At 45.6% G+C, this 14,952-nt stretch overlaps 1 protein-coding gene across 2 annotated transcripts in view; it reads right to left on the bottom strand.

The window, feature by feature from the left end:
* The window catches only part of LOC146789297 (calcitonin gene-related peptide type 1 receptor-like), a 2,166,593-nt gene that overhangs the window by 1,738,030 nt on the left and 413,611 nt on the right, over positions 1-14,952 (bottom strand). For both annotated transcript variants that reach the window (XM_085630942.1, XM_085630944.1), the window contains exon 3: positions 13,302-13,494. The gene's annotated coding sequence lies outside the window, so the exon portion shown is untranslated. The remainder of the gene's footprint in view (positions 1-13,301; positions 13,495-14,952) is intronic.

The following is a 14,952-nucleotide window of genomic DNA, read 5'->3' as shown; positions in this document are numbered from 1 at the left end:
ACATGGACTCGGATAACAGAGGACAGGACGGACATAGAGAGGTGCACCAAACTGACCCTACAAGGCAGGCATCAGGGTTTGCAGCAGCACAATACACCACACAGGGCATGCAGGGCGGGAGTGCAGCACAACAATCCATAGAAAGCAAACGGGAGGGAACAGGACCATGCACATGGACAACAGAGACCAGAGGGGAAAGAGGCAATGGTAGCTAGCTGACCATAATGGACAGAGTGGAGAGAAAGCTGCAGCATAACAGACCATAAAGGGCAGGAGGGACGGATCAGGGGCATTACAATGGAACAGACAAGCCTGGAGGGAGGGAATAGGGGTCTGCACATGGAAACAGAGGGCTGGGGGCAAGGGGGCAGGGCAGGAGCAGCAAGATTACCATGGAGGTCAGGCAGGATGGGCACTAGAAACAAGACACACCATGGAGAGCAACAGTGAGACTATGATGGCATACACACAGACCATGGAGGGAAGGTGGGAGGGGGTCAGGGACAGCTAGCTGACGACACAGGGAAGGTGGGAGGGGCCATGGCAGCACAGAAGACCATGCATGGCAAGCGGGAGGGTTAGTGGCAGCACAATGGCTATGATGGGCAAGAAGGAGGGTGCAGGGGCATGCACAAAGTACCATGGAGGATAGAAGGGAGGGTCAGGACCTGGGCACAGACAAGAGAGTTCAGGGGAAGGGGCCTCACAACAGACCGCGTGGGGCAGGCAGGAGGAGCAGTTGCAGCACAACAGACCAGGGAGGGCAGAAGGGTGTGGCAGTAAAATGGACCATGGAGGACATGAGGAAGGGGATAGGGGCATGGCATGTGGACAGGTAGGGTGGAGGTGGCAGGGACAGGTTACGGTCATCTGACAATGCTAGGCAGGTGGGAGGGGAGTGGCAGCTCAACAGAACACTCAGAGTAGATAGGAGTGGCAGGTCCATGGAACATGGTGGGCAAAAAGGATGGAGCAGGGGCATGCACAAAGACATCGGAGGGCAGGGGGAAGGAGAATAGGGGCAGCAAGCTAAGCACAGAGGCTAAGCAGGAGGTCAATGATGGGGCATGGAATTGGGCAATGGAGGGCAGGAGGAGTGGACTGGTACATCATGCTAAATGGAGGGCAGTGGCAGCACATCAGACCATGCATGGCAGGAGGGAGGAGGCTAGTCCATGGATTCAGACAACAGAGGATAGGGAGGAGGTGGATGGGGCAGCAAGCTAACTGTTCAGAGAAGGTGGGTATTAGGAACTTTATTGTTTTTAAAATGTGTGTCTGTGTGAACTACTTAAAATATGAACAAGTATGCAGCATAATCTCACTTGTATTCAGGAAGAAGAGGATGTTTGTGACTGTGACTCCGGGCTCACTTTGCAGAAACACCCCCTGGCCCTCCACCCCCCATCGCAAAATGTAATGCCCATGAAAAGGGTAGGTGAACGCAGTGTTTTATAGAACATAGTCCTGAGAGCACGATTGAAAAAGAAAACTTGATATAGTGTATGGTATAAACTATGCACCAAAAAGTGTGATATAAGATGAACCGGGGCGTGAAATATAATATGCAATACATTGTGCGCAGTGACAGATTCATTGGAGAGCGCAAGGTAGCACAGGCACTAGCGCGTGCTATGCGATATGCGCCTTGGATTGTAATATGCAGAGGGCAGTGTTGTGTAACCTAACTAGTCTCTAAAGTTGTAATATAAAATATGTGCTGGGGAGTGTAACGTTGCATATGCACTGTGACAAAGATATAGATCCCAGATTGTAATTTGTATGGCATAGCACTGTGCGTTATAACATAGGCATCGAGGAAGGCACGTTAGATGGGGCAATATAACCCGTGCGAAGGCAAGTGTGGCATGACATATTCAAGGGGTGGTGTTACAGTGCACATGGGCTAGAGAGTGTCATAGCATATGCACTAGCTGGTGGAATACAACACAGAGGTGTGTGGCACTCAGCGGGCACTGGTGGGTGTAACACAGCATTGGGCTCAGCCAGGAGCACGCTGTGACTCCCAAGTGAGGTTCCTCTCCTTTCCAGAGAGTAAAATAAAAAGTATTACACATCCGGCGGTGGATGTGTGTTTTATTAATCGTGAGGGGGGTGTCTTGCATAGTTTTGGCCGAATTTTTGTCGAATCCCCTTTGAATGGCTTGGTGTGCGTGTGTAATAAATGTGCCTGTCAATAGCTACCCATGTTTGTATAAATAAACGACAAGGGTGTCTACTTGGAGAGTACCCACTGGCGGGGCCGCCAGGATTAGGCACGGTAGTGCGTCAGACACGTCAGAGCTTCAGTGTAAATACATTCCACGTGGATTCATAGTATGCATAGTCGCCTTTTAATGAATATCACACAAATCGTCATGGTGATAGGTACATACGGTTTGTCCAGCATGTTCTAGGTGTTTCTATAAATATATTTTTTTTTAAAATAATAAAAAACAAAGGCCGGCCCCGGGGGATGGGGTCCCCGGGGCCTTAAGTGGCCTGAGGAGGGGGGCAACGCAGCCCCCTCCTAAAGAATTTCTTTCAAAAAAAGGCCATGCCCTGGGGGTTGGGGTCCCCGGGGCCGATTAAGGCCTTGGGAGGGGGGCCACCTTCCAAATTTAAAAAAATAAATAAAAAATTAGGGGGCAGGCCCTGGAAGATGGGGTCCCCAGGGCCAATAAATTAGAAAAAGAAGTGGGGCCACACAGCCCCCTTCTTAAAAAAATAAAACAAATAAAAGACCGGCATCGCGCCGGAGGCCACGCCCCCTCCTTGCAGATCTCTGAAACGCGCCCCCTGGCCAGTTGTAAGTTGGGGAATTAATTCCCCTTCAATACTGAGGGTCCCTGAGGGCCAACTAGCCCAACAAGTATCTCCAGTATGCGCCAGGGAGCTGTGTTGCAGACAGGTGTTCTGAGGCCACGTCCCTTTTTACACCTTTCTACAACGCAGCTCTGTGGCACTTACTGGAGGTACCTAGTGGGCTAGTTTGACCATAGGGACCCTTAAGATTCAAGGGGAGTTAATCTCTCAATTTAGAATGGCCACTGGGCGCGTTTACACAGTGGTGAAGGGAGGGGACGGGGCCTGAGGTGACATGTGCAAACACGCCCTGTGGCGCGTTTTAAGTTAGGGAAATAATTCCCTTTCAATCCTGAGGGACCCTGGGGGCCAATTAGCCCACCAGGTGCTTCCAGTAAGCGCCACTGCTCTGCGTTGCAGAGAAGTGGTGCAGGCCGTGCCCCTTTTTACACCTCTCTTCAATGGCGCTTACTGGACGTACCTAGTGGTCTATTTTGCCCCTAGGGTCCCTCAGGATTCAAGGGGACTTAATCTCCCAACTTAAAACGGCCACAGGGCTTGTTTACACAGTGGGGAAGGGAGGGGACAGGGCCTGAGGTGACGTGTGCTAACACACCCTGTGGCGCGTTTTAAGTTGGGGAAATAATTCACCTTCAATCCTGAGGGACCCTGGGGGCCAACTAGCCCACCAGGTGCTTCCAGTAAGCGCCACTGCGCTGCGTTGCAGAGAGGTGGTCTAGGCCGTGCCCCTTTTTACATCTCTCTGCAACGCAGCTCTGTGGTGCTTACTGGAGGTACCTAGTTGTCTAGTTGGACCCTAGTGACCCTCAGGATTCAAGGGCACTTAATCTCCCAACTTAAAACGGCCACAGGGCGTATTTACACAGTGGGGAAGGGAGGGGACGGGGCCTGAGGTGACATGTGCAAACACGCCCTGTGGCGCGTTTTAAGAGATAGCTTTAATCCCCCTGCCCCATTATATACTAGGGGCTTACAGAGGAGATCATGCTAATCACAGGGGGACCCCAACGCTAAGTGTTCCCTAGTGTATGTAGGTGTTTTCACTGTATTCTGAGTGCCTTTTAACATAGCAATGGCTCTAGGACTGGTTAGTCAGACTCAGTTATCACCAGTATCCGTCTGAAAAAGTTGAGGGTACAGGATGATTTTGCAACAAGGCTTCTTTCAGCTCTTCTGTTTGTTCTCTGCATGTTATCCTTCTTCCTGGACTTTTCTTCGTCTTTGAGGACTTCTGTTGCTTCTTTCTGCATTTCTTTTTTTTCTTTCTGTGCGTTTGTTCTTCTTTCTTCACATGTCCTATCTCTATAGGCATAGTTAGAAATTAGCATTTAAAAAACCTTTGAAATTCACTGAAAAATCCATAGGTTTTCAGGGGCATTATAGTTAGCTGGACTTTTCACTCGTACAAAACCATTGAAATTCCCCGTTATAGTTAGTTCAGCTAACTATAACTTGCGCGCCCGCAATGCACTGCTGATGACGTCACATATTACATCACTGATGACATGGTCAGTGACATCACTCATGACATCACTGATGACATCTCGAATGACATCACTGATGGCATCACTGATGACATCATCCTTGTGATAGAGTGGCAGACCTCCTCTCACCCTAATATAACCTTTGATACACACATTAAAAAATAGAAAATAAAATTTTCAAAACAATGGACATACCAATACCAGTTACAACAACCTTTTCAGTAATTCTAAGATCCACATACACATCCACTCATTCACCAACAGTCCTATACAGTCACTCATACATGTACTCACTCATCATATGTACTCATACACCTATACATCCTGTTACACAATGCCACTCATCCATAGAGTTACTCACACACATAGTCTCTCATGCAAATAAAGAATGAAACATCCATTTACTTGCATATACAGTTATACACACACCACCACACTTACTTCTACAGAAACTTACACATACTTAGTCTTTTAAACAATCACTTATAGAAACACATACTTATTCATACAGGAACTCTTCCAATCTCTCACTCTCACATATACTCACTTATATACACCAATAGTCACATATACTAGTTTAAAACATATGTAGTTACTCATAAAGACACTATTGAGACAGTCATTCACTCACTAACACATCCATGCACACACTCATCCACCCATACAGTCCTGCACACATGCTGTCTTCAATACATACAAACAGTGAGTCACTCATTCATGCACCTATGCAGTACGTAATATCCCCCACCGGACCATACAGACACTCAGACACTCACACTGATACTCAAAAAACCAACTAATAACCTATATGGACACTCATGTAGCTACTCACCAACCCATGCAGCCACTTATACACAAAGTGAGAGACTGATACAGATATTTACATATTTAAACATTACTCACTAAGCCATGTATTCACTAAGATACATTTAAACAGTCAGTTATACAATCAATTTTTCAAAAACAAATCATCCATTTAGACACTTATATACCCATTTATTCTTCCATTGACCTTGAGATAGACATATATACAATATATTTAATTTTCAGAAAAACACACATTCACTGGATGATGTCATCAGTGATGTCATTTGAGATGTCATCAGTGATGTCACTGAACATGTCATGAGTGATGTAATATGTGACGTCATCAGCAGTGCCTTGTGGGTGCGCGAGTTATAGTTAGCTGAACTAACTATAACGGGGAATTTCAATGGTTTTGTACGAGTGAAAAGTCCAGCTAACTATAACGCCCCTGAAACCTATGTTTTTTTTCAGTGAATTTCTAAGGTTTTTTAAATGCTAATTCCTAACTAGAACGTGCCTGAAACCTATGTTACAGTAGGTAAGGTAATATATATATATATATATATATATATATATATATATATATATATATATATATATATACATATATATATATATATATATATGTAGATTATCTACTGGCGGTCGCCAGTAGATAGTTATAGTTACAACCTAGTTTCCATAGGAAATCTCAAAATTCTATTTTGAATAACTTTGGCGCCGGTTGACGAATCCTCGCGAAATTTTCAAAACTAATGGGGTGCTCCGTTCAGCTCCTACCCTGAAAGTCTCAGGGTGATTCGTCAAGCGGGGGCCGAGAAAAAGGGGGGTCCCAAAACGCGTTTTCCCCATGCATTTTTCCATAGGACATTTAGTCGCAGCTACAGCCCGAACGGCTGAACAGAATTACGTGAAATTTGGCAGAGAGGTAGCCATAAGGTCAAGGAAGTGCCTTTTGCAGGTCTGGTGTAAATCTGTTCAGTATTTCCTGAGAAAATAGCATTTAAAAGCATATCAATATCTATACGCGCACAGGGTTCGCGCGCGCACCCTGCCGTGCGCGAGCGCAATTCTGATTGGTTGTTAGATGTCGGTAAACATTCGAATCGGTCGAAACCAGGAAGTGTCGGCCGCCATTTTGTCCCTCGCAGTCTGAGGGGGTGAAAAAAAAAGGTGGAGTACGTGAAAAGGGGGCAGAGTGGACAGTTCCTGACCCCCTAGCCTTGGTCAGGGGGTCACAGAAGGGCCCCCAAGGGTGAAAAAAACTATTTTTTTTTTTTTTTAAATCGCGTGGTGCGCGCACGTAGCGCGCACGGCGAACCGTGGGTGCTCGGTGCGCAAAGCGCACGTAGCGCCCACAGCGCGCACGGTGCGCGCACGGTGAAAAACCTGAAAATAAATAAATAAATAAATACATAACTTAGCATTTAAAAAACGGTACAAATTCACTGAAAAAACCATAGGTTTCACACACGTTATAGTTACGAATTAGCATTTAAAAAACCTTGCAAATTCACTTAAAAAACCATAGGTTTCACACATGTTATAGTTAGCTGGACATTTCACTCGTAAAAAACCAATGAAATTCCCCCGTTATAGTTAGTGCAGGCAACTATAACTCACTCGACCGCAATCCTCTGCTGATGACGTCAGATATTACATCACTGATGACATATCTGTCTTTATGAAAAATAAATATTTGTAATATATGTATAGCTAAAGATTAATGGAAGAAGACATGGGTAAATAAGTGTCTAAATACAGTGATGTAATATCTGACGTCATCAGCAGAGGATTGCGGTCGCGTGAGTTATAGTTGCCTGCATTAACTATAACGGGGGAATTTCAATGGTTTTTTACGAGTGAAATGTCCAGCTAACTATAACATATGTGAAACCTATGGTTTTTTAAGTGAATTTGCAAGGTTTTTTAAATGCTAATTCGTAACTATAACGTGTGTGAAACCTATGGTTTTTTCAGTGAATATAGATAGATAGATAGATAGATAGATAGATAGATAGATAGATAGATAGATATCTGTGTGTTTGTGTCTACATTGTCCCCTCTCGCCTTTTCAATTTAATGTAATCGAATAATGTTTTAGCAGAATGATTTTTTGTGTATTGACAAGTAGTCAAACATTTGCAGGTTCAGAGATGTTTTGGTCTAGTGTTACATATTACCCTCTGGGGCTCTGATGATGAGACACACTGAAACGTATTCTGTTGCCGTTTCTGCAAACTCTGGTTCTTTGTCATAAACAGAGGATCCTCTGTTCATCCTTACTGTTTTGAAATTATTGATCTTGATTAGCAAATTCACCTAGCAGTATTTCCTTGTTTTCTTGCCCTTGTGTAGAGGCATGTGGACATGTACATCATTTTCTATGGGATGCAGATCATGCTTGTTCCTGTTCTGCATTCCAGGTCGTTCTGTTTCGTCCATTTTTTAATGTTTTGAGCCGTGTTTTGGTATCAAGTAGTTTCTGTTTAGTTGTATCTAGTATTTAATTTTGTTTTGTTTCTTTGTTTACATTTTCTAGTTGGTTTTGCCAATCTTTTTGCATTTGCCACAGCTCATTCAACTACCCTGCTGCAGAGGTGTTTGTGTTTTGGGGGCTGTGAAACTGCTCGTGCAGTTTTCCTTCTTTCGCACACTATATGTTGTCCTAGTTTAGCTAAGAAGCAATCATTTCCACGACTACCAAGGTGTGTAAGGTGTTGTCTATTTTAAATGCAAGTAGTAATGGGCTTCGTCCTAGGTTTGGTTGGCATTTCTCTGCACTTTACGTGCTTGCTTGCACAGCAGCAGAACTCTGTTTCTGTTGGGATTGAGCGACAGACCTCACTATCATTACCTCTCCCTCTTTTTATCTCCTCTGCTCTCTTTAGGGCCTCTTTCGCTGCCCTTTTCTATCACTGTTCACTCTCTTCTCTCTCTGTCTGCATCTACCTCCGCATCTCTTTGTATCTGTCTCAAAAGTTCTATTGTGAAAAAATCCTTTGTTTACATCTTCTCTCCTTCTTTCCCATTTCTCCAACTCTCTTGTTCTCTCCGCCTCTCTTCTATGTAGCTCTCGAATGTTACCTTCTTGCTCTACCCCACTGTCTCTCCCAGCCTCTGTCACTGCCTCTATCTCTCTTTCATTGTCTCTCTCTCTCATTCTCTTTCACTTCATTGCACTTCTTCCTCACTTTTAACCAATTTCTCTCTCCTTTACTTTAACTCTCTTATTTTTCTTCCTTGTATTGCCGAATCTTCCACTCGAATACTTCCAAATCTTCTCTGAAAGCCTATCTCACTGTTTTCTCACACTCCCAATCTGCTTTTTGTTGCTTTCTTTTTCACTTACTCAATGTATTTGTCCTAGGCACTCCTTTCCTGTTCTTTCTGTTCGCTTTTTCTCGCCCTTCTTTGGGTGACATCACTCAATCTAGCCCTTGCTCATTAACTCTGTCACTTAATGCCTATGTCTGTCTGCCTCTCTTTCTCTGCTGCTTTTCCTAAATGTTTCTCTCTAACTTTCGATAACTTTTTGTCAGCATATATCTCTCAGTTTTGTCTCTCTTTTCTCTTTTCATCCTCTGTCTCATTCAACGCCCTTAAGTGGTTCCCCATCTCCCGCACGCTGTCTCTCTGTTACAAAGTCTGGATCTGTCAGGGATTGACTGAAAATGGATCGACGGTGACCACTGTGTGCATCTCAGCACTCGAACCAATGCATTGTACATAGAAAATCCCATTTTACACCTCACTGTATTATAATATATTTTTACTTTTCAGTAGCACAGCAATCAGAGAAGCTGCCGGTGAGATGCATTCAAACAGCAGCCAGGAAGCCCTTCAATTAGAAGTGCAGCTTCCTTTGTTCTGAATGAAAGCATGGCAGGCAAGATTATGTTTGTCACAGCGACAACCTACTCTCCTGCTCAGCCGTCGTCTTCATGGAAACACGCTGTACTGATTCTACAGTCACAAACTCTGCTCTTGTCAGAGTTATATCTGCCAAAGGTTCCAGGAAAATGCCAGAATGGAGCATAGATTCTCTACGCAGAGAATGAACCGTTTTAATGCAATAAGCAGTCGTTTGCTTGTGTGTATGTTTGAGTTCCATCAAGCGCCTGGATACCCTATTGGGTGATTAGCCGTGCTTTATAAATCCTGATTGATTGATCAAATAGCATTACTCATTTCAGGAGTCAGAACAATGCCACCCATTAAAATGCAATATTATTACAAGGTAAAGGTGTAAATATATCTAGATCGTCTAAAGTCGGCTGCACATTTGGTGTCGCCCACCTATTTGTTAATAATGTGCCTAAAACGACTAGAGTAACTGTTGGGAGAGCAAACGCACCACATGCATCCTCTGTTGCCCTCACAGACCGCCACTGAGCCTCAAACGTCAGAGTGGTGTGGTGGATGGAGGGCGCCATTATGTCACCACGATGGACCATAAGATTGAGAATCTAAGGTGCAAAGCTGAGGGATGGGGTCCCAGTTTGCAAGCCTGTACCTAGAGTCACACACGCCTTTCCATGCCTCTGGCTTTACATATGGATTGGGTCAGATATCATACATGCCTTTCTTCTATCGCACACAAGTCCTCGTATTTTACCAACCTACCTGCATAGAGTGGATATTGCACTTTGGACATCACACATAGCATAATATGAGTTGCGCGGGTGTGCTTCAGGAGCCACCTCTGCTTCAGGAACCCTGATGCTTCAGCACAGCTGACTCTGCCCCACAAGGTGGTGAGGTGATCCTTACTTATTGACTTAGAGTGTCAACATGAACAGCTACAGCCCAGATGTTTGCTGCTGTCAAAGGGCGGTGAGACCTGCACATGTACAGAATGGAATGGAAGGAATCTCACCGAGAACAAGAGGGAACCCTGTAAGGCACATGAGATGTGCTCACCAGGACTCAGCAGGACTGGCCATCACCAATAGGGTCCAGAAGAGATCAGCAGTTTTATTCCAGGAAATATAGCATCTATAGGCTTACCTCGTCGCCCTTGACAGACCTTCCCCTACTTACATCAAAGATTCACCCAGAAACATCAACCTCTTTCTGTTTTTGAATACATTTAGTAACTAGCCCTGGCACTACCATTGCAGTGGCATAGCAATTTCCAACTGTTCCCTTGTACTTCTGGTTAAGGTTTCAAATTCTCTCCTTGCACTACTGTGAAAGTATCCACCGCCATTGTAGAGCTCAAGAGAGCCTAGTGCTGTATCATGATAGGCTTTGCTGGCGCAGCACAGAGCCAAGGGCCTGTTTAACACACCTGCGGGGTCTACTGTGAATTACTTTGAAGCCATATTTCTCTGAGTTAGTGCTTTCACAGGCAGCCCAGCTCAGAAACTGAAAGCGACAAGCCTTGCTCATGGTTTCTGAGCTGTGCTATCCGAAATTGAAGCACTAACAGATTAATATTGGTTTAAAAGGAATGCACTTTACGCCTTGCATGTGCATAAAATAGGCTTTCAGCTCACACCTGTCCGGTGCCAGAGAAACCCATCATGATATTAGTGAGTGGAGTCAGACCACCTGACGGAGGAATTGCTAGAGATGGGTGAAGACTTATGGTCTGAACTTCACACCGCCTGACATGAAACTGACAAACACAAACCCCATGCCTGAAATGTGGTGATATTATTATTTTCACTCTTGCCTGGTTTCTAAGCCTGAGCAAAGCACTACACTACTCTTGCGTAGTTTGCGAAGTTTGCGCTACTTCGCGAATTGCACGAAGCACAGTGAAAACATGCATAGCGTAGCGTAGTGCAGCGGTCATTTTTTGCTCGCATGCAGACCTCAAAGTCAAGTTGGCGACCGCGAACAAGCAAAATGACATCCCGGCGAGACTTTTTCCTCGTTCGCGATCAGCAACATCAAGTTGCCGATCGCGAGCGTGGAAAATAAACCTTCCGGGGAGCTTCTCAATGCGGGGAGGTCAGGTTTCTCATTGCGAGTGGTCGCATATGCACGCGACCGCTCGCGCTGAGAAACTACCAGTTCGCGTTGAGAAAGCTGCTGCTCGAGTAGAAATCTATCGAGCGGCAGAAAACGGCCACTTGCACTGTGCAAGATGCAGTTTGCACTGATTGCACAGTGCGGACAAGCATCCGGCACTGGGCAATTAGTGGGAACAGCATCTTGCACAGTGCACTACGCAGTTTGCGAAGCTACGCGCAGCTTGCGTAGTGCGAAGTGCACTTTGTGTAGCTACGCGTAGCGCTACTTCGCAAACTACGCCCAGGGTTAGTGGTTTCCCTGTTCTGTTTCCTGCAGTTGTATGCTAAAGTTGCAGTATTGAAGAAACTTTGCACTAGAATAAAAAAAGACAAAAAACAAGAACATTTTACAACATTTTGGCTATTTGTGTCCCAGGAAATGGGAAACCTGTATTTGCCACAGGAAAAAATAGAGGAAAAAAACCAGATTTCACATTATGGGCTTTATTACGATGCGGTCGGAAACGGCTCCAAACATTGGTCGGAGCCTTTCAGACCACATCGTAATATGCCGGTCGGATTCCTTTCCGACCACCTCATTACGATAGAGGCATTCAGAAAGGAATCTGAACTGTTATTTCGACTGGCTACCAACAGGCTCGGACAGCCCGTCTACCAGTCAGTATGCAGCCAGTAATCCCAAGGGCGGCTCTTTCCACCCCTTGGATTACGATGTCGGGTTTCGGCAGCCTTTCTGTGCTGGTCTTTCTGATGCAGAAAGGCTGACGGAACTCGACTTTGGGGGACCGCAGCAGGGCTCCCTGGAGTTCACGGCCTCTGGTTGGGGGCAGAGGGGGCACCTATGGTGCCCCTCTGTTAATCCCTGCACCCCGTGGTACGCACCTTGGGGTGTCTGCCATGGGGTGCAGGGATGAAGTGCACTTCCTATCCTATTTTACAATGGGAGCATGCATTCCGGCCAGAATTAATGCTCCTATTGTAAAGTATAGGAATGCGACCGAACAGCGTTCAGTCGCATCCTAATTAGTCAGTCGGGACCACCGACCGGGTGTCGGTTGGTCCCTTGACTGAGACGACGTTGGGTGGACGAAACTCCGCACAGGTGCACCCGAGCACTCACTGTTGGGGCAGAAATGTGTTCATTGTCAGGCTTTCACTGTGAGCAAGACTGTGACAGATGTCAAAAAAGGTAGAAAGAAGGACGAGAAGGACAGAAAAACAGTGGCAGATGGTGAAAGCAGCGATAAAAACCAACCTGCAAAGCTGAGGTAAGGATCCGGAAGTGTAGGGTGGTCGCGAAAGGGGCAGGGTGCTGGCAAATAAAGCAATGCAAACCGCACTCGAGGCACGTCTTGGACGGTGGTTTTGTTGCCCTACAGATCGATCTGTCCGGGGACCAAGAGATCTGTGCAAAGTGCCCCCCTTTAGTGAGTGGTGGGTAGTCAGCAGCTGCGGCCTGCGGGCCAAAAGGGGCGGGGCGAGAGATGGACAAGTGTCGCTGCCTTAACTCTGCCTGGAGAAAGGCAGGGGTGCAGTCTTCGATGTGTGCCTCCTCCGTTGTAGGCACATATGGGAGTCTGCACCCAAAGAGGCATTACCAGCGGTATTACCAGCCCGGGTGTGACGGGGGCATTTCTTAAGTCAGCCGGTCAAAGGATCACTTTACTGCATTTACATACCCACTCTTAAGGTAGAGCGATGCATCCCGCCATAAAGCCGGATATAATGAATGCGCACATTTACTACTGGATTTAGAGATATGTACAAACAATTTTGAAATGATTTATACTAAATTCTGTATTTTTTTACAGACTGCTTGCTACACTCCACCCTTGCAGGGCCTGCCCTGTGACAGGATTTCCACCCTTTAAGTTTTGTGGTAATGGTAGCAATGCGGAGAGAGAGGTCTGTTAACCTGCATTTTGCCACTAAAACAATGTCGCACTCGACGGTGTATTCCCGTGAGGAGCACGCACTCCTATAGCGTGAAACTCACAGAAGAAACCCCTGTGAGGCCGGCCCCCCGGAGCAGAGCCGGAGCAGCACACGAGCGTGTGTCGACAATCACAATCAGCGCTCACACAACATTTAGAGTCCTGTACTCCAGGGGACAAAGACTGATTTCCGCACAAAACCAGAACAAAACGTACTCTCCCCGTTTAAAGACGTAGAAGAAAGCAATCATGTGACCGAAACATACCTTTGATTTTGCAATCTTTGATTGGCTGCCTGCGATGAAATCAAAGGTCTGCTCCTCAGAAGGTCACCCCAAGGTACGAGTGGGTGTGCCGGTGGTGTGTGTTGTATAAACACTGGAGAAGTAGGCGCTCATGTGACTTCTGTCAAATACACACGTTTTCAGCTCCCCATCTTTTCATGCTTTGCAAGAATTCCTGTGTGCACATAAACAACAAACAAAATGACACATTTCTGTTAAACAAGATCAGTTCACTTTAGGGGGGAAATAGAAATATGTGTTGTACCTTCATTTGACAGCTGTGTAATGTAAGGAAGCGCATAATCATATCGATGTTTTCCTAATATATGCGTTTATACAAGGAGGCGATATGGGCAATTCCAGATATTCTTGTCACGAGTAATATCTTTTCACAATATCTGTGATCATGCTTATGACGTTTAATTATTCTTAGAAATTCGTCAGTGCCAAAATATTTGGTTTGCAGATGTACACACTATTCCTGAACCCATTTGGCAAATTCTCGAGTGATCCAACAAAGCTCCTCATAATTACCGTCCACCCATCCCCGTCTCACGTGGCTGCTGTAGCAGCATTGCAGATATTGCTCAAGAAGCCAGACTCTTATGCGGTTAGCATTTATATTTGGATGTATATCAGGGATCCTATGTAAAGTCAGAAAATGCATATGATTTGCAATCATGTGCATGCTTTTTCAGCTCACTGATGCGGCCTCTTGACTACAGGTGCAGCTTTCAAAAACAGCACATAAGGTAATCACCTTTAAAACGCGGAAACACTTTGGATTTCGATTTCACGGTTTCTAATTCAAAAACATTTCCTCCTTCTGTAAAGCAGTAATAGAGCTTAGAAAAGGCTCAAAGGGAGAGCGTTTGAATTTGGGGATTCTTTTAAAAACTACCGTTTTCACCGAGTAAAGGATATTTTTACAGTTCGCGTGTGAATATTACAGCGCTTGTTTCCTGCTCAAGAGTTTTAAGCAGCGTCAAATGCAGTCGCACCTCACATGCCCACCTTGGTAAGGGATGAAAAAGCCAATTTTATGGCAAGACCGGAGGCTCCTATTATGCTTTCTTATCTTGCTTTTTATTCAATAGCAGCCAAGATAAGTAACAGAAACTACAGTTCCCAGGGGCTCAGGGAAAAACACTGACCAATGGGGACGTAGCAAACAGAAAAACCTAAGACCAATCATGGTAACCATTACAATAAACGTCATAACTGACTGCGCAGCTTCCTCTTTTCTTGCTGCTCGCAGTCAGATAAGTGCCCTTTTCTTTGCTCGCTTACATATTTCCTGTGAAATTATTGGTTATTTGCATATTGTGTTGGTAACTTATTTACTTTGTGCCTCAAGGTATTTCCACACGCTCGCTTTCGCTCTTTGTGCCGCTTTGAATCCATACGCGCCTTCGCGCTCACTTTCTTCCTCCCCCCCCCCCCCCGGTCTCCGGTGGTGCTGCCCTTCGCGCGCTCACCTGCTTTCATCGCGTGCTCTTTCCCTTACGACGTTCTTCGCCTCACAAAGCGTCCCTGAATCAGCGCTTCGGTGTTCGACCTCACGGAGGTCCTTTCTGCTACTTTCTCTCGCTCTTTCCGACGCGAGTGCTCCGGGCTCTCCTCGTTCCTATAC

Source organism: Triturus cristatus, chromosome 10, assembly GCF_964204655.1.
Source record: "Triturus cristatus chromosome 10, aTriCri1.1, whole genome shotgun sequence".
NCBI classification, from domain to species: domain Eukaryota; kingdom Metazoa; phylum Chordata; class Amphibia; order Caudata; family Salamandridae; genus Triturus; species Triturus cristatus.
Note: the sequence above shows the minus strand (reverse complement) of the source record. Positions and strands in the feature narration are given on the sequence as shown.